The sequence below is a fragment of the Stegodyphus dumicola genome, chromosome X1 (assembly GCF_044657685.1).
Source record: "Stegodyphus dumicola isolate Sdum_Otavi_A_Nest chromosome X1, ASM4465768v1".
NCBI lineage: Eukaryota > Metazoa > Arthropoda > Arachnida > Araneae > Eresidae > Stegodyphus > Stegodyphus dumicola.
The window spans coordinates 175,431,069-175,455,933 of NC_140780.1; the positions used below are offsets into that span (position 1 = coordinate 175,431,069).

The 24,865-nt window shown below is 31.6% G+C and overlaps 1 protein-coding gene across 7 annotated transcripts in view; it reads left to right on the forward strand.

Annotated features, from left to right (window-relative positions):
• LOC118199700 (CUGBP Elav-like family member 2) overlaps nt 1-24,865 on the forward strand; it is an 807,763-nt gene that overhangs the window by 152,214 nt on the left and 630,684 nt on the right. The window contains exon 1 of one of the 7 annotated variants that reach the window (XM_085807863.1): nt 721-744. The exons of the other annotated variants lie outside the window; for them this stretch is intronic. The gene's annotated coding sequence lies outside the window, so the exon portion shown is untranslated. Of the gene's footprint in view, nt 1-720; nt 745-24,865 lie in introns of those variants that run through there. 7 annotated transcript variants of the gene reach the window in all.

The window sequence follows — 24,865 nt, forward strand, 5'->3', positions numbered from 1 at the left end:
GATTAACTGCTAGTGTTGTTTCATGTTCTTAATTACCAAGAAATACATTTGAAGAGGCACAACTCTCAACCCCGCAGAACTCTTCTTGTATGCACAAATTAGAAATGCGCCAGTTATTACGCATAACATGTGTGCCCCAATATTCACAAATACATCTTTGCAGATCTTTTAATCAAGATGCCACAAAGCTACTACTATAAAAGCTCGCGCGAACTAGTTCTCGACTTATAGATAATCGTTATCACTCCATCCTTGTCCGAAGACAACGCATTTCTGTCTTACATTCTCTGAACAAACGGGGCTCTTTCATATAGCGGCGCCTGTTTGCTTGTGCCTGCTTTATTACCCCCCGAAGGCTTCAAGTGGAGCTCTAATTGTCATGTCTGAAAGCGGACCTATTTTGCGTCGTCCGCAGTGCGTCTTCCAAAATTTGACGCTAGTGATTTTATGCTCCATGCGAAAGCCTACCCGAAGATATTAAACGCTCAATCATGTCTCTGGTGCTGTAATAGAACTCGGTTCACAAATAACAAGTTGTCGCGACTCTGTTAATCATGCCAGAAGCGACAGAAGACAGTCGTGCCTTTTAGAGGGAGCAGCGTTTGTTTAAGCCTAGCCTCGTAAAATATATACGACTAAGTATGCGTTTTACGGCCCATTTCTTGATTGCATCATACTGGATGATAATAAACTGTGTTAATGAATTTGTCTCAGTAAACCAGTCTATGAATTATCTTATATGAGGTACTTTTATATCTACTCTACCCGAAAATTTATTTGATATTTTGTTATTGTGCTTTATGAGATATTTTGTTATTTATGCTTTACGCTTTCTAAGGCGTCATCAATTTTTTTTAGGATAAAGTGCCTTTTCGGGATTTTCAGCGGTTCCTTGACATAAATAAATTATTTTATTCTAACTCTTATTCGGAAACTGACGCTAAATAAATTATCTGTAAATGTTGGGAGGATTATAAGCGTGTTGCATAAATGAAAAAAAACTTTACGAGTTAGGTAACTTGTTTTAGATATTTGAATTCCTTTGCAGTTACATCCGTGAAGTGAAAGTAGAAAGCTCTTAATCGCGTATTTAAGAATTTATGATGCTATTTGCACCATAAATTATAAATAATAAATAAAATTAAATAAATTATAATAAAATTTTTAGATACAATATACTAGTTAGCTGTCTAAATACAAAAACGATAAGCATCAAAAAGTAAAATTTGCTAATAAAATACAGCCAAAATAATCCTTTTGGTTTCGTTTCCAGCATAATCCACTTTAAGCATGATATTCGAATTATGAAAGAATGAAATTTATGTGTCTGACATTTGTACAAATATAAACTCCTCAAAAAGAAATTCCAGCAGAGGAAGTTTTTAATTTTGTCAATTATGGTACTTAAATGAAGTTGAGATTAGAAATTCCTGCAGTTTCATAAATTAATTTTACGATTAAAATTTTTTGGCTGCTTTACATCTGTACCATTAACTACCTAGCAAACTTATGCTTTTTCTGATTAAGAACTTTTCCTGATAATAATTTTTGATACCCCTTAAGCGGATTTCGAATTCAGCTCTTAACTTAAAAACTAGCTTGTGTAATAGCCATTGTATTTGTATTGCTTGCTTTCTGAAATTCATCGCAGATCATAAGTAAATTATGAAAATAGCAAAAAGCGAGATTCTGTTGTTTACAGTGAACATGCAGAAATTCTTGTAAGAATCTTCTATGGACGATTGTATGAAGCACCCTTTGCCTTCTTTGCAAAATAACGAACTCCGACAGCCATAGCATAATCATTTGGTCCCATTTACATGAAATAGGACTGTAAACAAGAATTTGCAAATTTTTTTTCTTGGAAGTTTTCTATAAGCTGATGCTAATATACTGAATCAAAATTACTATTTTCTACTGAAAATAGGCTCACATTTTCCGCATTTTATGTTAGATATAAAATTTGTAATTTTAAACTTCTTTTTTATTAGAACTAAATATACAAAAATATTTTTTCTAGTGATGTTATGATAATTTAACATTACGCCTTATTACTATAATTCTTGTAATATTATTAACAATATTTGTTAATGATTATCAATAACAATATTTGAAACAATTTACTTTTAAAATTTTTAGAAAGACGAAGAAATATTTGGAGATATTTACTTTTTGAAATCTAATGTTCTTAACATCAAGTATTTACTTTTTGTTTGATACTTTAGAAACAATACAAATGTAATTGTTTCATAATGGTGTGTACCAAGTGCAAAATATGCATGTATAGTTTTTAAATAATTCTTAAACGATTTTTATTTAGAACACGCTTTTCACAAGTAGCAACACTTAGCAATTAGAGGAAATAAGAATTATGGAAGCTAAGAGGAATAAGAGGAAAGTTCGCAGTATTACTGCAATATTTGAAACTTTGTTCTGGAGATTGTTTTCAGAATAAATTTCAAATTTTAAAGGCCTTCTGTGTTCTTGTTTCGATTTTTCTAGCAATAACGGAAATGAAATTCTTAATTGCTTCTTCCTTACATTCACCGTCATCGTAATTTGCATTCAAAAATTTCGGCCGAGTAAAAAGGGTATAACAAAAGTATGCAGCTGTTGAAATTATATGGTGATTTCCTTGAATTCTTTACCTAGAGTAAAAACTCTTTTTCTTCTGAATTTAATTTTGTATGTCAATTTATAATCTACTTATTTTTCACCATACTAGTCCCTATAAAATAATGTGTTAGAAAAAATGTGGACCCTACAAATGTGCCGCCTCCTCCGCCCCCTCCCCCCTAGCCACGTCAATGGAGGTAGGGAGTAAGAGGAAGTCCTTTCTTACCTCCATATCTGCGTAACTGATTCCATATTGTTAATACATTATATTATCCTGCTTTAGTCAACATACAAAATCCATTCAAATTTGGGATGGATGTTATATAATCATAATTTTAGAATATATTTGTGTATTATTTCTACAAGCTGAGACATACAACAATTATTTTGTATCATATTCCCCATTTTTTTCTTTCCTCTACTTTCTTTACACGAGCACTTTCTTATTTTTTTTAAATATCATACATACAAATAGAATCATGAAATAATTAAATAAAATTTGAAGCCGAAAAGAAGTGATACTTTCGTTAAGATTTTAAAATCGAAGTTTTTGTAATAATCACATTAATGGCTATTATAATGATGCAAATAAAAAATTATGGCTATCATAATCAACACTGGTTAACAGTTTTTTGTTGTACCAGTACATTTCAGAACTCAATCAAACCTGCTTGTCATTCATTTTACTTTTCTGTTCCAACAGTGCTTCTAAAGTACTGCAAATATGCTAGAAGAATGAGCGTAAATACATCTTAAAGTGATATAATTATATAATCAGTTATTTAAGTTCAGCTTACGCAAGTGTCGTCAAGGAAAGCCTGAGAAACTGTGGGATTAAAATATCTTCTAATGAAAAACTACGGTTTCTTATGTTTGGTGGCTCCTAAAAACTCTTAAATAGTTATATCTAAAATCGTTTTAACTGAAATATTTTGCGCGTATCTGTTCTCTTAGCAGCTGGCCTGTTACCCATTAGCCTAGAAAATGCCCTGACGCTCATAAATCTCCATCGCATTGATGCAACTTACGTGTTTCAAATACTGCCCTTAGGGCATTGAAATAATTGCTGAATGTCCTAGAATAAATCCCTTGCTCCGTAGAAAACAAGGCTGATACAAATATGGTTTAATTACGATTTCTCATGCATATGTATAACAATACGCAGGAGAAATTGCTAACATTAGTAGAATCATATCTAGTTTAATGTATCCAAATAATGCTTTAATCATTTTCATCAATGTCACATTTAAATTTCTAAATGAGGTTTAAACGCAAAACTACGCTAATGTTAATTTCCCAAACAGCAGTTAAATTATTTCTTATTCTGATACCACTTCATTTATTTTACCAATATTCTTAATGATTTATCCTCTATGCTCAAGCTCTCCATCATTTCCAATATAAGAGAGAAGAAAAGACGGCGCATTTGTCAATATTTAGATAATAGTTTTCCCTAGGGTTGCTTCCGTTTGTTGACAGGAAAACCTTCCCTTTCCCGAAGGGAATTGAAATCTCTTGCTAAAATATTTAACACTTCTACGAAATTTCATGCTGAGGATAGTTGTACTGGGTGAGACGGGGCTGATTTAGCTGTACTTGAAGAGTCACTGTCAAAAATTAAGTTTAGTAAATAGTGCATTAGATTCTTGGATAAAGCAGAAGGTCGATATTTGAAAGAACTATTCGTTTTTATTTTTCTTGTCATGCTGATAAGCGAAATTTAGGAGTCGGGAATATTTTTTTATGCTCCAATATTCATGGATATAAATGGTGTTATTCATTCTCACTGATTTTATTATTTTAAAATAATTGGTTGAGGTATACGTAAGAGCTGACGCACGAAATTTTGTCTCACACTACCCTGTTATAAATAAGCATTAATTATTCGTTGAAATCAGTAAACATTAAGGAAAATTTTTAAAGCAAAAGAATCTAAAATTCATCCTTCAGTTAGTGTGCCCTGATTAAAAACTTGGTTGAAATTTCAGACTTATATGGAAGAAAGGTTTTAGATCCGTATTTAAGTGCATGCTGTTTCAAGTGAAGTTGATATCTCTGTTTCATTTGAAAAAAAAATATTACGTGCTTCTGAAGTGAATTATGTGGTTTGAAACTTGTTTATAATGCTTAACAACTTAACAGTATTCTAATATAGTATGTTGAGATATCTGTACCTTTTTTGCTGCATCAAAAATAGAGCCTTTCATTTAGGTTGCGTATATAAAGAATACTAACAGCATCAAAGAAATTTCCTCATGCAACGCTCACGAGAGAAAGGTAGTTTTGCTAGGACACTCTGTTTCAAATTGTGCGAATGATCGTTTTTTCTAGATAGCAATAATGTAGCAATTTCTATAATTACGCTTTTTGCTCGTTTAAAAAGTTCATAAAGTTATTGGTTTGCGCTAGATATCTTATTTAGTTCGGGTTTAAGCTTCTGATTTTCAATTTTGTAAAAATGTGCTTGTAAATAAAAAAAAAAAAAAATTAAATTGGGGCTTTACAGAACACTAATGATTTCAAACAAAGTTTCTTTCCTCCGATTTGATGAATAAGTCCTTTTTGGATTTACTTTGAGTGTAGAAAAAATACATTTCTCTATTATAAGGTATTTCTCCCGCCTTCATAGCGAGCCTTCGTGGTGTAGTGGTCTGCACGCTTAACGCGTAATTGAGAGGTCCGCGGTTCGATTCCCGGCAAAGGCGTTGCATATTTTTTATCTTTCCTGCTTCCAAAAAACCAAATGTGTCTACAGTGGCCCCCGAAATATAAAGGGTGCTGAACGATGATTCTCCTCACCCAGCGTTTGGCGTTTGGGCCCCCTAAAAAACCCCAGTCGCCCTTTAAAAGGGGGAGTATACAAGGTATTTATACCGTCTTCTTAGCGAGTCTTCGTGGTGCCTTCGCTCTGAGCTATACGCTCAGAGCGTAATTGAGAGGTGGGCGGTTCGATTCCCGGCGAATGCGTTGCATATTTTTCATTTTTCCTGCTTCCAAAAAAACTTATGTCCCTACATCTCTTTTTCAAAGCAAATCTTCTCATGAAGTCATTATCTGCAGTAAATAGTGCAATAAATAGTGCATTAAATAGTGCAGTAATTAGTAACTTACGTTCTTAAATTTTCTAATAGCAGTCATATTGTAGAGTCATTAGAATTTTTGATACTGGAGACTTGAAAAATGTGCAATGCCTTCACCTGGACTCGAACCTGGCCCTTTCGAATACGCGCTGAGTGTGCTACCGTTAATGCACTTTTAGAATTATATATGCCAGTTGTTTTTTATAAAGGCAAAGATAAAATGCTGAATTTTAAAACAGGTACAGTACTAAACATTTCAGTTTTTGAAATCTCATTGATATAAAATATATTGAAATAAACTGGGATGGGGAGATTAAGAGATTTTGATTCACGAAATATTTTAGCTGAAAGGTAAAGCGCTGAAATAAACTAAGTAAATAAAAATAAATTATAAGGTAAAAAGTGGTTTCAAAATAATTTAAAAAACAATATACAAATTAAACTCCATCAGAAGTTAAAATTTTTTCTTTATGTCAGAATTTTTCAGATCAACTAGTGACTATTTTTAGAGTATTATTGCTGCAAGCATCCTTAGAACTTGAACTGGGGACATTACATTAAATTTTATTTTAACAGGTGTTAAATATTCTGAAATATGCTTTCAAATTCATGATTCCACAAACCTCTAATTTATAATAGCGTTAGATAAAGCTTCATAATTTAAAAACAGTAATCCCGAATCCTTTAGATAGATCATTTTTAGAATACACAAACGACTTCAACAATATTGTTGAAATTTTTAAAATTATCATTTTAGTAAATTTTAGAGACTCAAACGACCCTTTTGAAGACTCCGAAGAAATCAAATATGAAATAAAATGAAACAATTTTAAAAATCATATCCTTAATAATTTCATTTATTTTTATTATTGTTTTATTCAAAGAGTTTATTTTACTTATACGTCCAAACTGTTAGTCTTTAAATTTTATTAGTTTCATGAAAGATTTATTGAATTATTGTATTATTTAATGATATTCCAATTACTTCCACTAATCGGTTAAAAATACATTCTTTGACATAAGCTTATACACCTACAGAAAGAAAGCATCGTGTGTGTGTATCTCCAGCAATCTCTTGTTTGAAACTACTCCAATCCATTGAAAGTATTTGTGTTTCATTAAACCACCCGCCATATAAGTCTACTGCTTTAAGAAATAGTGTTGTTTATGTAATGCTTCATTTTCAAGTAGTTCCAATAAATGCATTGCCCATGAAATATCTTTATACGGTTCAGTTTCTCCCGCTTTCTATATAAATTGAATTCAATCTGCTTCACGATTTAAATCGACCACTAACGACAACAATTGCCAGTAACAAATCCTACTTCTCGCAATCTTGACTTAGTTCCCGTCCGTCAGACCACGAAGCTGTTACCTTTACATGTTTCCATTTGGTAAGCAACAACTCTCTGCAACGCAGACAGAAGCGGCAGACTGTTGAAGTCTTACAGGGAAAACTCATTACTAAGGGAAAATGAGCGATATGGAGATTGCTTGTACTCCTCTTGGACTCCATGTTGAGTGATTGAAAATGAGTAGTTATTAGGCCACCAATGCAGTTGTAGTTGGTGGTACGCTGAAGTACGGTGGCTCATGCTTCGAGGTGGTGTTACCTTAGTAGTTGAAGCGCTTACTCAAACCTGCGACAGGAGTCAGAAGATTATTTTCGGTTATATTGTCATTTAGATGCAGGGAAGTCCAAGATAAAACTAGGAGTTGTTTCGAGATAGTCACTTCATTAGGATGTTATTCCCTATAAGGACAGTAGACGAGATATTTTTAAACAGATGGGGAAATAATTTTGTTTTCTCTCTTAATTGAATACACTGCATGTTTCAATTAACTTTATTTCGACATTTTCCCTCTTTAGTGCAGGGCATTTAAATTGGTTTTAATATATAATATACTTTAACAAGCAGTGTATCTACCGTTGGAACTTTTCAATTCATAGAATAACATGAGGAATTATTAATAATAAGACTAACAAAAATGAATAAGAGTATGTTCTAATTTTGTTTCAATGCAGTGAAATGTATTTTCAGTAATTAAAGAGACTTAGAAAACAGTTTCAGTACGTTTCTTTTATAATTTCCTGTAAACAAAATTATTAATTAAAATCGATAGAATAGAATGCATAGTTAGCTAGTTCTCTGTTTTCGTTAGTGAAAAGCAAAAGAAGGGCATCAAGAGATATAAAAAAGCAAAGCTGAAATATATCCAAACCGTCAACGTACGGAATATTAAAGAGCATAAAATTATGTCCACAACTATCGAAAATCAAAAACCTATTAATCCAAATGTATTTTAAAAAATTACATATACTACGTTAAATTTCAATATGCAGCCACATTGTTTAATTTTATTTAACAACAAATGGAGGGAAAAAATAAAGGACGAAGAAAATACTAGAATACGTATTCCTTTGTGTACTTACACATTTCTAAATCAGAAGTAGGGAACTTAGAGCCATATTTAAGAAGATTCAACAATTCCTTATTAATTGAGAGGTTTAATGAAAAAATGCAGTTAAGGGGAAAAAAAGAAGTTATTCGCTTTAGTGTTCAGGACTGAATACTTTCAAGCTTAAATCCTTTATTCTTCGGGTACTTAATAATGCGAATATTATTCATTTGTATTATTAAATGAAAGTCAGTATGTTGCATTTAAAAAAGATACAAACGGATCAAAATATAAATGAATGAAAGAAGTTCGCTTGTATGTCTGACTCGCCTAACAGTCTCTATTCGATTGTATGGCTGCAGTTGAATCGAAGGTTAATTGTATTTTTCATTGTGACCAAAACCTTTTCTTTTTATTTGTTTGAAGAAAGGCATATCATATTCTCCAAGCTGTTTCGGTAAAATCTAATTATTGCTATCAATTAATATGTGATAAGAATGGATTACCTCAATTTATATAAAATCTTTGCTTTTGGCAAGAAGAATCATTTTATTTCAGTACTAGATTTAAATAATTTTGTAAATGTAAAGTGCGTTTAAAATCAGACGCTTCGTAAAAGCTTTTAACAATTAACTGAACAGAAAATTTTCATTTCATTATCAATTGATGACAGTAGTTTTTACACATGTTCGTGATTATAACTTCTTTTGGTTCAAAGATGCGATACCTAATGCTCAGTCGTTGATAAAATAAAAATCCAGATCACGCTTAATTTGCAAAATGCTTAAAGATATGAAACTTTAAATTTATTTTTTTTTTTAAATTTTAGTTTAAATTGTGAGTCTAACTCATGTTCGAATTCATCTTAAGCTCGGGTGGGCGAAACAGAAGGATGTCGAGATATTAAAATAAATAATAAATTTTGAAAAAAGCCCTTGAAAATATAATAGATATTCTCAATTTGTTTTAGCAAAATGCAGCTCATGAACTTCCGAAGCATATGGTAATAAATTTAAGGTTTTTTTTCTTATAACAAAACCTATATTTTAGTTACTAGCGAAAAAACGTTATTTATGAAGCAATATTCTTACCTTAATTAAAGCTGTTCATCAGCTCTTTATGGATGCCAAAATAATGATTTCTTAACTTGCGCGTGCCATATTTATTTTTCTTTGCATAATGTTATTAGTCTGCATCATTACCTGCCACTTCTCCTCATAACTTTATACTGTGCACTTAAGTACTGATTTTTAACGAACGCCCAGTATTTTAAATTCTTTAAGTAAATATAATTTAAGTTCGTATTTATTCCAGGCTTATCCGTACTTTCATGGTTTCGAATTAAACTGAAAAAGTCTTAAGAAAACTACCACGACTGCCGCTTATTTCATTTTTTACGTGTTATGTATAGTATATAAATTTATTATATCCCTATTGTTTCTAGCTTGCAGTCTTTTTTGTATTAACAATTAACAAATCTTCATACCTGCGCTTCCAGAAATAACAATCCGACGTCGCAATATGTCATTGGTGCATTCTTAAATTAGATAGCTGTAACGATGGGTAAGGTGGGCAACAGCAAAGCCGGCAAGTGGAGATCAGTACCAAAAAGAAAGAATTAACCTATCAAACTAAATTATTCTTCCATACAAAGTTTAATCATGCAGGTTAATCAAATAAAGGTAGAATGAAACGTAATAGTAGACATGGTCCAGAATAACAAAAAAGAAGTAAAATAGAGCTAATTTTATCATCAAAAGTAATAAATTTCAGTATTGTATATTTGCCGTGCATTTTAAATAAACTGAATATCTAAACCTTCATTCTCATTTAGTAACAGATGTTATGCTCATGCATCTGTTTCATTACTTTCCATATTGACAGTTTTCAGAAGCAAAATGAGTACCAACTCCTTTAGAAACAGTATTTTCTACCCTATACATAATATCCAGTTTATAGCAACGATAAGCAAACATAAAAACACATTTGTTATACCCTTTAACAATCACTCGGAGACGGAGTATTATTTTTAGGCTTGAAACAGTACTCATTAACAAGTAATGTTTTTCATTTATGTAAACGACTGCCTTCAATACTCATTTATCAGTGTCACAATTCATTTTTTAAAGCATAAGAAGTCTTCAGTCACAAAATATGTTATTTATAAGGATATTTTATTAATATTAAATGTATAAGGTATTTTCTCCCTCCTTTCTACATGCCTTCGTGATATAATTGGAAGCACACTCAACGCGTCTTCGAGAAGTTCAGGTTTCGAAGTCGAGGTCGCTGCTCATTTTTCACGTCTCCTACTTTATAAAAACCTAATTACTCAACAAATGTTTATTCTTAAAGACAGCAATTATGAATTTCGATGAAATATGCACTTTTCATCAGTCAGAAAAGTGGTAACTAAGTGTATTAGTGTTAAATTTTCAGAGTAGCAAATAATTTTTGCTTGAAAATATTGTAATGGGTTATCAGGTCATTCAAATATTTCTTCCGACTTTCTGTATCCTATCTAAATTTAATGAATGTCAATACTTAATTTTGTTCATTAGAAAATAGATTATGTTTCACTGCAGAATAATGAGCTCTACTTTTTTTACTATTTTAATATGCAATCATTTACAGATCTTTATCAGCGCTTTAAATTTTCAGGTAATATTAGTAGTATCTGAAATTCAACAGACAGTTAACTAAGTTTGTTTAAATTCTTTGTTTTATTTATATATTTGGCAAGGAACAATATTTTTGCAACTTCCAGCATAACAAAATTAAAAAAAAACATTAATATGAGTTCCTTATTAAATCTCCTAAAGTAAATACGATGAATATATCAGAATTAATGTACAGATCACCATTCAATCGTATTAAATTAAAGATTGTATTTATTACATGCGTCAAATGTTTGAAAACTAACGTTGCGCGTAAAATATCCTTAGGTGCTTTTGTAACACTGTTATTGAAAATCCTTTACAATGAAAGCGCAGATATTGTGTTCGATACTCCTAGGAAGTCTATTATGCCTTGAAAATTATATGTATAGTCATTTATTTACTGAGAATATTAGTAGGCGCTGAAAGCAGCCATATGTATCAGTTTTCCTAACATATTATAGACCTTAATATAAGCGGGTTACATGGTATAATCTTTTCGTATTAAATGGATTTATATGTTACAGAAAGGCCACGACATAGAGAATGATAATTTTCTAGCTCGAAGGCATATCTTTTGAATGTGGCTGGAAAGATACTTTTATAAAAAAACAGTTAATTATATTACTATATTACTAAATTATGTTATTTTATTGTTACTGCAACGTAGTGCATTGACCTTAGGAAACTTATAATGTAAGCAATTTAAAGTGTTTACTAGAAACGGTTATTATCTCGGCACGAATAGTAGAGAATCCTATTGCTTTTCAGCAGTGACTTTTGGACAACAGGATTTAAATATTTTCCTTAAATAATAATACATGTTGTCCACTTTACATATTCCTTATCGCCGGCTGGCTTATCAATGAAACTCTAAAGAGACATTTGGTAATAAAATTGTAATTTATAGTGCAATTATTCTTCATGATTCGGGGGCTTAACTGCATTCTGTGAGGAGATTAGTAAAAGTTCGGAGTGTTTCCTTCACATGTGTCAAGTATCAGTATTGTTCACTGTACTCTTCTATTAAGATCTTCGCTAACAATAACTGAAGGAAAATTTGAAATGCTGTTGAATTTGAAAGACTTCAAAACGCTAATCATTTGCATATTCCAATGTGTTATATCTCTCAAGCAGTTTTCAGGTTCGGTTGTGTGTTTCTTTCATGATATAGCAGTTTTAATGGCTAGCAGTGTTGATATGCCTTCGTAGAGGACATTTTGTTGGAAACCTTTTGCGTGTTTATATTACACATACAGAAAATTCATTAAAACTCTTTGCAGTTAGTTCATTTGGACCCTAGAAACATAATGTAGAAAAAGCTGTCCGCTTTTTTCTTTTTGTTTTTGTTCAAGTCTATTAGTAAGCATTAAGCATTCGATAAGGTGATCAGAAATTAGCTACAATTATGTATAATATTTTTAAGTAAACGTGTGCCTACTATAATTTATAATTTTTGCTACCTATCCTATTATGTAAAAATTATGCTTTTCAGTGGTGCTTTAGTGATGCTTGCTGGACCTGAAGAATTTTCAATTTTCAGGAGAATTTTCGTATGATACCCTACTATTCGTTATGAAAGCATTTTATACAAAGAATTGCATGTAAATTTTTCTGTGTTAGTTTGCTTCTAATGATATAGATAGAAAGAGAAAGTTACAACTTTTAAACTTGCTTGTGTGGTGTTGGGGTTTTCTGCGTTAAAAGTCCTTAGAAATAACTAACTATTATATCTCATAAATCAATTGAACTTCGCAAGCTAAGTTCACACGTCGTAGATCAAAGGAAATGATAACTGGACTGTTAATGAGCGTTATTAATGCAATTAAAATGTACGTTTTAACTTTTAAATGTAAAAAGTTTGAGAAATTAATTGATACATTATGTTGAAAGTGGAACACATGTTTTTTAATCTTTAATATTTGTTTATTCTTTAGAGGATGGAAATCCAAACGATTGCTACTCATCCTGAATGCTTAACGAATAACTAAAAGATTCCAAGTTAGTGTATACGAAGCAATGTCAGGAATAATGCGTGGGTTTTTATGCAGTTTTTATACAGGTACATACTAAGAATAAAAAAGAGTCCTATTATTCTTGGTTGCATGACATGTCTTACAGTCGCTTGATGTCTCAATCAATAAACCGTTTAAGATCATTTGCGTAGATCCTGAGTAAAGTGGATGGAATCAGAATCACGCGATCCTTTCCTCAAGAGCATAGTTCAGAATCATGTTATCGAGTAAAGTGTTCTTTTTTGCTATCCCTTATCTCTGAGCTCGAAAGTTCAGACTAAGTGATAAAGAATACTGTTGTCAAAATTTGCGTTCTTTCACATAAGCAGCACTAAGAAGTTTCCCAGTTTAGTTCCGTAGTTAACGAGTACCTCAAAGTGAAAGTAAGAACAACTGCCTTCAAATGAAGAGAAAGTGCCTAAAGAATGATGAGTACGAATTCTTTTTCTCGAATAAAACATGCCGAATATTAGTAATGAACATATGTACTTTTATTATTTGGATATAAATATTGGCTGTAATAAATATAAACGTCAAACTGATCTTAACGCATCCATAAGAACATAAATATCTAGTAACTGATCACATAGTTCATAAGTATGCATTTTATGGGTACGCCTGTTCACTGCATGTATGTGTTTGCTTTACTTGCAAGCAGACTATTTATTTACTTATTCTGATGACTTTCTGATTGATTCTTCATTAGTAAGTCATGTAGATTGAGCTACTTATCATATTTGAGACTTTCTTCGATTAGACCAAGTCCCAGGGACAATTCGACGCCCAAGAGCCAATGTAGGATACAACCTTAAATCGGGTTTGTAATAAAACCTGCTTGCATTGTTGTATATTTATATTTTGCTGACTTTTAATTTTAGTACTACTAGTCCATGATTTTTTTTTGTGACACGCTAAAGACTTTTTACCTTGTGTCTTCGTGCTGCAGAGGTCAATGCAACCAGGTAGCGATAGGAAGGACTTGAATTCGATTCCCGATGGCAGCATGGTTGATTTTTCTTGTTTTCTACTACAAGGAAACCTAACAGACTCTACCATGACTCCTAAAGAAATAGCACCTCCTTCATTTGTTCTCCTTGATTATGTCTCAATGTTCTCCCCAGTGTCACTTCACGAGTGTGTGTGTGTGTGTGTGTGTGTTTGTGAGGTGGGATAATTTAAAGAATTAGAGCATTCTTCCTATTTCCCCTGTTGTAAAGTGACCAACAATCTAGCAACTGATTAGTAGGTAGCTCAATTTTTGGCGACGGCTTACGTTTCCATCTCCGGGGGAGGAAACCTTAAAATTTCTAAACATGAGAACATTTTCGCGTTAACTTTTGCAATACTTTAAACTGATCTTTGTATGGAATATTTTCATTTATATCTATACGTAAACTAATGTTTAAAGCATAAATTATCAAGAAAAGCATTGGAAACAAGTTTAAAAGTACCAGCATTTCAGTTTAGAAGAATACAATGCTATTTACAGATTTCTAGGAAGTTTCCTAAAGCGAAATTCTCTCATTGTGAGAAGATAGTGGGCGGAAGGCAATAAGCAGTGAATTGTTGCTTTAAAGGCTTCATTTCAGGGTATTCTAAGGAATTTAAATTTAGTAGTAGTGCTAGAGGACTCATAGAAAAGGTATTATTATTCCCCAGGAATTCAATTAGCTAGAAATCTCTATTCGATTCGGAATGGAGTGTGATCTTGAGCTTATCTTGTGAAGAAAAGAAAAGAATCGAGGATCTCATTGTGATATTTGACTCAATTATATATCTTTGCGATATCTAGGAAAGAGGCACAACAGTTGACTTTGTAGTTCAAACAGCACTTCCATATCAATAATTCTTCTGAAGCATGTATTTTCCCCGAAGCTGTTTCGCATGAATATCATCTAAAATCAGATAGCAAACTGGAAGTCTATTTATGTGCAAACAAAGGCTGTTTGTATTTGATGCATCTAGCAACAGTGTTAGAAATATTCTAAATGATGCTTTGTCAAATGAATTCAGCGAAATGCATTGTATAGATTCTTTTATTTAGATTAAATGCAATTATTTTGCCCCTCTTAAATTTCATGTCTCAATATTGCACTAAGCATGGTGAAACAAGTTGTACTGAACTGACAGTTTGAATTCGTGGTTATGGATTTCTGATTTTCGGTACTGTTAATAAATTACCCGCCGCAGTACCAGCTCTCGAATCTCTCGAAATTATCTTATCAGATAATTAACATTAGAAAGACCCATTTCATCCGTAACTCTAAAATCTCATATCGACTTAATTGGCATTATTAATTACGTTAAATGGCATTATTAATTACGCTGATCCGTACTTATTACAATTAACCCACACTTTTGATCTTTTGGTTAAAATGTCTCCTCTCTTATAATCAGTTTTGTCTAATACTTTGATATTCAGTAGAAGCTTATTTCAAAACATCAGTCCGTTATAGGAATTATTGAATTTGACTCTAATTTAACACGCTTAGAATTGAACTCTCTTATCACTCATGGTTTACGTAAATGACCCCTTCGCCGCCACCGATCATGAGAATTTTTTAACATCATACCGTATTTCTTAAGCAAATTTGAAGTTTCTTGTGAAACAACAATACATAAAGTTATTTATTTTTCTTTATATTTTATTTTGTGGTGTAACTTCGATTTTCTCTTAAATTTTGTATAAATTTAATCCATTGCATTGAAATGATCACAGACGTAATTAATTTATATTCATTCATAACTATGCAATGTTTCTTAACAGTAATGATTTAATGAAATGAAATAATGTGGTATAAACAGAAGTTTTCTTTTATTATGTAATGTAACAAAGGTGACTAATTCGGTTGATAAGCGGATTGATATTTTGGTATAAAAATAGCCAAAGCTACTTATCATATTTGAAACTTTCTTCGATTAGACCAAGTCCCAGGGACAATTCGACGCCCAAGAGCCAATGTAGGATACAACCTTAAATCGGGTTTGTAATAAAACCTGCTTGCATTGTTGTAATCCATATGCCATCCCAAAAGCAAAGAGTTCTAGTAAACTTGGATAAAATGTATAAAAATATAAAGAATAAGTGAAAAGATAAAAGATGAAGAAGTAAAAACATAAAATATACTTTTTTTAATGTAGGGTTTCTAGGGCTGCACTCGTTTTAACCAAATGGTGAATGTTAGCGCTAAGAGCTTATTAAGATAGTATATGCACTGGAATTAGAAGCATTAAAATGATAATTTATAACTAAAAAATTTTTAATAAATATGAAAGGAATTTACTGAGCAGAAAACAAATTATTCTTAGCAAAATAAAAAGAAATGTACGTGCATTTATTTTGCGTGTTAAAATAAAAGCAGCCAAACCTGTGCTTTACTTAAAATGTTAAAACCATGGATTAATTTTACGCTTCTGGACTGTTTCCAGTACTCGGAAATAAAAAAATAACAGACAAACTGCTGTTATAATATAATCTACGAAAAATATCACCAACCGCGATCGACCTAAACATGCTGACGATCGACCAAGAAGATCGCTATCGACCTGTTTCTGACACCTAACATGTAATAGGTTTTGAAAACAAAGAAAAAGATTTCTTATGATATTAATGCTTTTCTGTGTCTACGAATAAAAAGAACGAACTCAATGCACTAACATATAATATTTTTAGCTTTCTGAATAAATAGATTCGAATCTGCTCTCTGAACCGATAACCTATGACATGATGAATAATTGCGTTGTCTAATTGGAGCTGCTGTGCTGATTCGGTAACTCGGGAATAAGCAATGCTTTTGCGAAGTTGAACGACAATTGTTTCTTTGTCTAGTGATGGAAAAAAGAACGGAAGTTTTTATTCCGGAACGGAAGTAAAAGAGAGTTTTGTTTCATGTCCCATTCTCAGAGTATGAGTCCGTTAAACCAATACTGTAGCAGAATGAGAACTTGTCAGAAAGCGGAATATATGAAACAAAAGCTGTGTATTTCTGAATATGTACGTAACATTTCATTGTTGTGAGAGCAAAGCTTTGATATTATGTTTCGTTAAATATGTTCTTTACCCAATGTAAACATGTTGGTTAGATGTCTTATTTATAATCAGCATAAAGGATTATTTAATTGCAAAATCAGTTTTATTCCAACGCTTTTTGCGCTATATTCCTCTTATACTTAAGTTTGCATGACTAGTCAAACATTTAATAACTCTTGTTTTAGTTGTTCAACTGAGTGAAAAGATTCCTGTTCAGAGTCATCAGACTTGGTCAAGATATTAATAACTAAATAAATTTTCAGTATAAAATACCGAATATTTGAGAAGTATAATATTCATAGGAATTGCATTTTCGATTTTGAAAGTAGTCTGTAAAGTACAAAATGCAATTTTCATTAAAGTCATTAATTCTAAAACTCACGTGATGTTTGCAGTTAATGTATCTATGTATTAAAATTAAATACAATAAATGTGTAGTTAGAAAATAATAATCCAGTTTCGAACTTTTTTAATTTAGCGGTTAAAGGTAAAAATGAAGGCTTTTAAGCTTTTTAAACTAGGATAAACAAGCTTTGCTATTAAGGGACATCAAAACACCTCATACTTAAAACGAGACACTTAAAGCTAATGTTAATTTGACATTAGTACTGTTAATTGACGTCAAAAGTATCAAAATCAATAAATTTAATTAAACTGATATCATACTTAATTTTTAATCAGACTTTAATATAGTAAAATTACCAATTCTTAATTTCCTGTTACTGAAAATTTCTCTAACTTTGACGAAAAGCAAGAATGATAATGTTTAAATTTGTTTAGTGAAATTAAATACTATTCTAAGATTTTTTTAAATTTTAAATGTTATAGTGTTCTAATAGCCTTTTAAAAATTTATTGATGATTTTAAAATGCACGAGAGAATAATTTTCATGAAGGATACTGCGTATTAGTTCTACTTTAGTTTCAGAAATTTCAGTCTTTGAAAATCTCACGTCATTGTTGTATTCGTAAACAATTCGAAATTCAAATAGTTCTCAGACGTTTAATTTAAAGAGCATGCTAATAAAAGCCACACAGTCCCAGCTACACGACACCCGTCATTCGTGGCGTTTCGGGCAAAAAAGGCATAACGGAACTAAATTAATGTTAATCGCTCTTCTCGAGAAAAAAGGGAAATACTAATTTCTTTTGCATTAGTTTAATTATATTTATTCCATAAATATATATGATCACAAACACATATTTGCATAAATGAAGAGACAGATTTCTTCTGCGCATTTTAATATGACAGAAAAAATGTCAAATTGAGTTCAAAATGGCTTTTCTGCGAACATATTATAGTAACAGGTTATGCGTGCAATGTAATATATCACTAACATTTTATTATCACATATTATTTCAAATTTATTTCATAGTATAATTGTGTTTTTTTATGCATTCCTATTCGATTTTTGAGTCAGTCAGTAACATCTTTAGCATCACTCTCAAATTTAACATTTAGTTCAATTTTATTTCTTTCAGTCATTCAGTTTTATTCAACGGTTATTGAGAAATCGGTATATTTATACATATATAACTGTAATTTTTCACCTACCTTGCAAACTTTATAAACACTTGAATTCTGTTTCTCTCAAATAGAATGCACATACATGCAGAGGGTAGTTTAGATCCATAGGTTATCATCAATAGCCTGTAGTATTTATTTTATTATGATTTGACATAGCCTTTTCTAACCTACGCAGTATACAAGTGTTTAGGAAAGAACGTAGGTTATCTACTTAAAGCGCAATGCGCTGTCTAAAAGTTAATGTCTTAAATGGAACTCTGAAACTCAAAAATTTCATTCATCTTCAGTTTTTAACGTCATGTGGTCTCACGGGGCTTTGTTAAGTTTTTACCTAATCATTTTCTTCATAGAACTACTTAACTCTTTATCATATCTTTCGTTTTCTGCGTTTAATAATTAAAATCACTTAATGTTATAAGTTGTCACGATGAACAAGAAATTGTAACGTTTTCCGTCATTTATAATTCTGCTGTCTAATTTTTTATTTAGTAGTTTATCTAATTTTTTATTTAGTAGTTTTAGTAGTAGATACTTAACAAAGCTTTATGTAATGGATATATTTATACGTTATGAAATGTAGAAATAGTATTATTCTTGCGTTCACGCTGTAGTGTATAAAAATTATCAAAAACTACAATGTATGTAAAATATGACACCCCTCATATTTTAGGACACATTTTAAGTAGTAAAAATATAGATGAATATAGGTGTACGGTGTATTTAATTATGGCAAAGCACACTAGGGCTATCTGCCTAAGGGGAGGGATGCCTTCGTGGAGGACTTTCTAAGGGAAACTGGCTCGTATATACGTTACACATGGGGAAAACCATGAAAACACCCATGCAGCCAGCCCGTTCGCGAGATTCAAACCTCGGACCGAACTACCAGTGTTCAGCGACTTTACCGCTCGGCCGCTGGTGGGCAGATGAATATAGGACAAAAGCGTGGAGGTTCTGATTAGTTTTTATGGGGGCGTGTATTGTTGACGTTTATTGTACATTTTTGTTGAATTACATTTAAAATTGAAAACATGAAATGAAGTCTTCAATTCACTTTCGCTTTGACTTAACAGCATTATGCATTTTAAAATTGTAATATTGTGCATGCTTGGAGAATTTCCTCACAGTAAGACGTATTTATGTTAATTTCAATCAACGTTCGGCTTTTCTTTAACAGAAAAACTGAAAACTATTTCCTTGACTCCAAATTTAAGTTCTTCAGTTAATTTAGATGTAGTGGACAGTAACTGCAAATTCCCCACCATACATATACTTAACAACATTATATTTAAAAAAACTAAACATTAAAATAACAAAAGATCTGAAACTTTTAAAAGTTTGGTACTTCTCTTTTTAACGGAATAAAGGGACGTTGTATGAAGTAATTGCAATTGAATTAAATGTTGCAGTACCGTAAATATCGTTGCCTCACTAATCTTCCTGTATTTATATCTCGTCGTAATAATTTTGATAAATAGAATACAGATGCAAAACATCGTTAATTTTAGAACATAAAGAAGCTTCAATACTATACTTCTGCACTTCAAATTTCATAAGTAAAGTTTCACTGCTCATTGCATTTAACAAATTAACAAATGAAACAGCATTTAACAAATGAAAATGTATCTTCCGTTTTAATATTCAGTTTGAAAAAACAAAGCCAAATATTCTTGAGCCGTGCATATAGGAATAAAAATTATCTGGCCCTTGAGCTAGTTTTGCTTAGCTATTAATTTCAGCTTTGAAAGGCGTGGATTTTTGATACACGAAGTAATAAGTTAAAGATTACTCAACAATATACGAAACAATATATTAACGAGCAGGACTGAATACATCGTGGGGAGATCAAACATAAGAGCTTTATTAAAATCCACCAGCTATCAAGCACCGGGAATAATAGATACACTAAATTATTTGCTTCTAGAATAAACGAGATTTGGCTCTGCTCCAAAGGAATAGGGACGATTCGTTACATGAATAGACTTGGCATTTGGGGACTTAAAGACTCGTGCCTCGTTTTGGGTTGGAATAGGGAAAGAATGAAATATGTTAAGGTATTCAAGGAATAAACCAACAGTAGAAGAAAAATGTGACTACGTTTGCTAAATGCGAACTCTCGACAGTATATGGAAAGCGATTGCGTTGTAGCTGCCTTGTTCAAAAGCAGTGCTAAATCTTTAGTTGGCGTTTAACAAAGCTATGATTTATTTTAGTCTGCCTGAATTGTATCAGCTTGTTTTTATTATCCTAACCAAACTCTGAATGTAATATCGTTTTAACTAAAATTTCAGAAGAATAACATGTAGTAAAAAATAATAAATAAATAAATAATAGAAAAAATCTGAAAGCTTTCAGATTTTACATTACGCCCAAAGGGGCTTTTCTTTAACATTTTGTGTTTTACCTTTATTTATTAAATAGCATGTTCTTCGCACTTAAACCATAAAATTCAATTCAACAGCAATATCGCAAAATAATTTTAAAACTAGCATAATCTTTAGAATTTCCGATACACAGGTCTCGCGCGCTGGAGATAATTTTTATTTCCCCGTACAGTGTTGTTGTCATTGCTCGCTTTGAAATCGTTGAGGTCGTTAATCAAAAGTTCGTTAAAGTGTTACAAAATATGAAATTGATAATAAAACAAATTCCAAAATGACGGCTTCCAGATGCCCATATTCGGTGCAAAATTACGTAATTCAAAATTTGATAGCTCTAGGTACCGTTGTTTTATCACAATGCGAGAAATATACACACATTTATGCAGATTGCTCATTATTTATTTTCTTTAAATATAACGCAGGGCGATAATATTTGGTGGCAACAATTTTAAAAGTGGAACGGACACGTAAAGTTTTCAACACAAAATGGCGAATGGAAATTAATAGTTCTTCTGGGTTAACTCCCTTTGGGCTAATTAATAAATTTCTACCATGCGCCCATTCCTCTTATTCAACGAAAATTTGCTGTCTATTTTAATTGGAAGAATTTTTTCGGTATTTCTCTTAATGTAGCCCCATTAAAAAAAATCGATGTTATATTTCGTCGAATGATTAAAGTTATATTTTTTATACAATTTAGGAGGCAAGAACAATCTGATCTGTATTTCAGTTAAAATGCTTACATATTTTTAACATATACCATTTGTAACCTTGTAGGGTTTCTGCTGTAATTGGAAGCTAAAGTCCTGCAGTGCCTACTAGACAAACAGCAAGTTATCGCTACATCTTAAACATGTCATAAAATAGTGAAGGTTAAAATAACATTTTTATTTAGTTTTAAAGTAACAGAACTGGCCCGACTTATGCTATAGACAAAACTACCACTGCTAGAAGATATTTAAATTAACATAGCAGACAACTAAATTCAAACAAATGTTGATAACATAGTCTAAGACTACAATACATACGCTAGACTAGACATTTTACCGTCGTGTAGTTTTAAACATCGGCTGGTGCTAAAGCCGGAATATAAATTTTAGCAGAGCTGACGAAAATCCTAACAGTGAGATGGGGTTACCAGAAGCCTTAATCTAAACATTCAAAACATTCAGCTTAAATACACAAAAGCCTAATTTACATTCTGGTGAAGAATACGGGAAGAAGTTACAGTAAAATCATAATAACTGGCTAATTAACATAAAATACCTTACAACCTCGTATTTTATTTCTCTTCGGAACTATTGATTCATTCATTTTTTTTCGTAATGAAGTACGTTTGGCTGCATAGGAGTTTTCATGCGTTACGTAAATACGAGCCAGCGTTTCCCAAAAATCCTCTACGAAGGCAACTCTCTACACACAGATAGCCCTTACAAACTTTACCGTAATTCAAATAATTGAATCCAGTCCTGGCCATAATGGAATAATATATTTAAGACTTTTTAATGGAAGGTCTTCACTTAAAACTATGAACTATTTCACCTTGCTGAGGTTGAATTAAATGATTTAAAGACAGAATAACCTTCAAATAACGACATTAAAAATGTAGTCTAACTGATAGTATGATTAGAAAAAACTTATATTCAAACGCTTGGTTAATACAAATTCAGAACCGCAGCATAAATTGTCCAATCAAATATATGTTTAATTTGCAGTTGATTTTTGAAACATTTTTCAGGAACTTGATAACACGTTTTTATATTCTAACTGTGATATTTAAAGTTCTCAGAAATATTTCGCTATTATGTAAGAGATCCTTGAAAGAATAATTTATCGTTATAAAGCACTCACTAAATATCTCCCAAGAACAAGTTGCCTTCGTGAAGGACATTCAAGCCAAATTGATTGATGTGTAATGTTACTGTATGAAGATACAGCCATCCCTTTCTACCACTAGGAAATGAACTTAAACAGAACTCTCGGGTTTAAATGGCATTTTCGTACCAGAGTTTTACTTTCTAGAGATTTTCGTATCATGTGTTCTCTCGCTCATGTATAATGAGACTGCAGAGAACTATCGAAGGAAACTATAATCTTTTTTAATAGGTAAGCTAAGATTTTGTACTTCGGAATTTTATACTCCGGGTACAAGAAAAAGAAATCGAGCTTACTCAGTTGCTAGTTTAATTTCAGTAAACAAAAACGACCGAAGACTAGAATAATGACTATAGTCTTAACCAGTATTTCTTTTTCCCGAAATGACCTGCAACATTTTATTTCATATGATAACTGATTACGAAAACAAAGAAGAGAAAAAGAAATGTTACTATATCATATTTGCAGAAGAGTTTCGTCAAAATGATGAATTATTTCCTTTTTCATAAACGTTTTTTCAATTTTCAATTTTTCATTCTTCTAGTTTAAAAGTACGTTTTTTCTTTAAAATGTTTTTTATATATATAAAATATCATATTTCTGCATATTTATACTGCGTTACTTTTACTTTGTATGCGTGTTTCATTTTTATATAATATTGCGTTACATTAATGTTGTTTTATTTGTCTGGCATATAACACACATATATACCATGTATGTGCGCGTATTTTTTATTGCAATCCTTGTTGTAGCATAAAATTACACAAAATAAATTTCGCTTTCTAAAAATTCGCGTTAATTAATTTAAAGAAGGCAAAAAATTGCGAGAAATGCAAATATCTAATTCACCTTGGGAAAAGAAACCTGAAATTCATTGCTAAATTTCTGGTTTATTTGGAAATTTTGATTCGCTTCTAATTATACTTTTTAGACGGTTTTGGATGGAGAAAAGAAGTTTTTTCTCCTTTAAGAAGGCATCTTTACATTCAATTAAAAATTAATTAATTAATATTCAATAGCGATTGAATAAGTAGCCATAGGAAAACTTTTAGTTCCGTATTTGTTTTTATGATTTTGATTCGCAAATGTCTAGGCTGAAAGTGCAGTAAAGCCACACTATTTAATTTTTTAAACTGGGCTGTCTAGTTCTTGATTCGCTTCCCGACTAGGGAAAAAATAAGGGAATTAATTGGAGTGAGCAACTAATACATTTTCTTAGGATTCTCGAAAAAGTATACTTGTAGATAAGGATATATTTATCAATTTTACTTTCGCCTGATTTAATTAAATTTAATTGTTTTACTAATTTAGGAACTTTGTTTAAATTTATTAATTAACAGATTACAATAATCTTTTACTTTATTAATACAGAAATCGGTAACGGGAACACTTTACTGTATGTGTGTTGTCGTATCTATGTATATATTCGTCCAGATCTCTTGAATTCTTTTCAGATCTTTCGTAATATTCGATAGTTATGAAATGTTAGAAAAATAAAATTTAATTCATAAAGTAAACATCACATTGTTTTACAACATGAGATATGCTTCTCCCCACAACTAAACAATTTATTTTACATTATAATTTGATAGTTTTTTTCCCTCCTTCAGCTATGTAACATGCGTCATGAGTGTGGTATGCGATATTTACAACATTTGCAAAACACAGCTGTTACAAAAATGTACAAATGACGTATTAGTATGCAAAAAAAAGTTTACTTTCGGAGAAACAGTGAGGTACTAACAACTTGTCAGAAAACTCTTTACACGAAGCTGGGTTGCCTATCATCAAGAAAGAAGGCCAAATTCTTGCGATCCTTTCCCCTTTTTTTTGATGTATTTTAGTGAATTTACAGGTAAGCTATCAATGGTAATAAGTTTCTGAAGACGCCTAAGAGAAATTGTTTTTGCTTTGTATTGTTTGTTGTTTCAAATGTTATAGAATTCCTAAAGTGTTTAAGTCTTGAGTACAATTTAGTAGTCTCAAAATCGTGATGCATTCCGTTCGTTAAAATACTCCGCCCACTAACTAGTAAGGGGAGAAATGTTGATTTAAAATGCAGCTGAACTTGTTGAATCCGTTGAGAGTTCTGGAGCAAGAACCTTGAAAAATCACTATTCCCTTACTAGGATTCAAACTACAGATCTCCTGTTGCTAGGTGGACGTACTACCATTTACATCGTATGAGCATACACGAGGGGATGCAATAATTCCTTATATTCTAGATCATTTAAGGGCGACTGGGAAGAGGTATCAGACTCATTCGGCCAAAATGAAGTGGTGA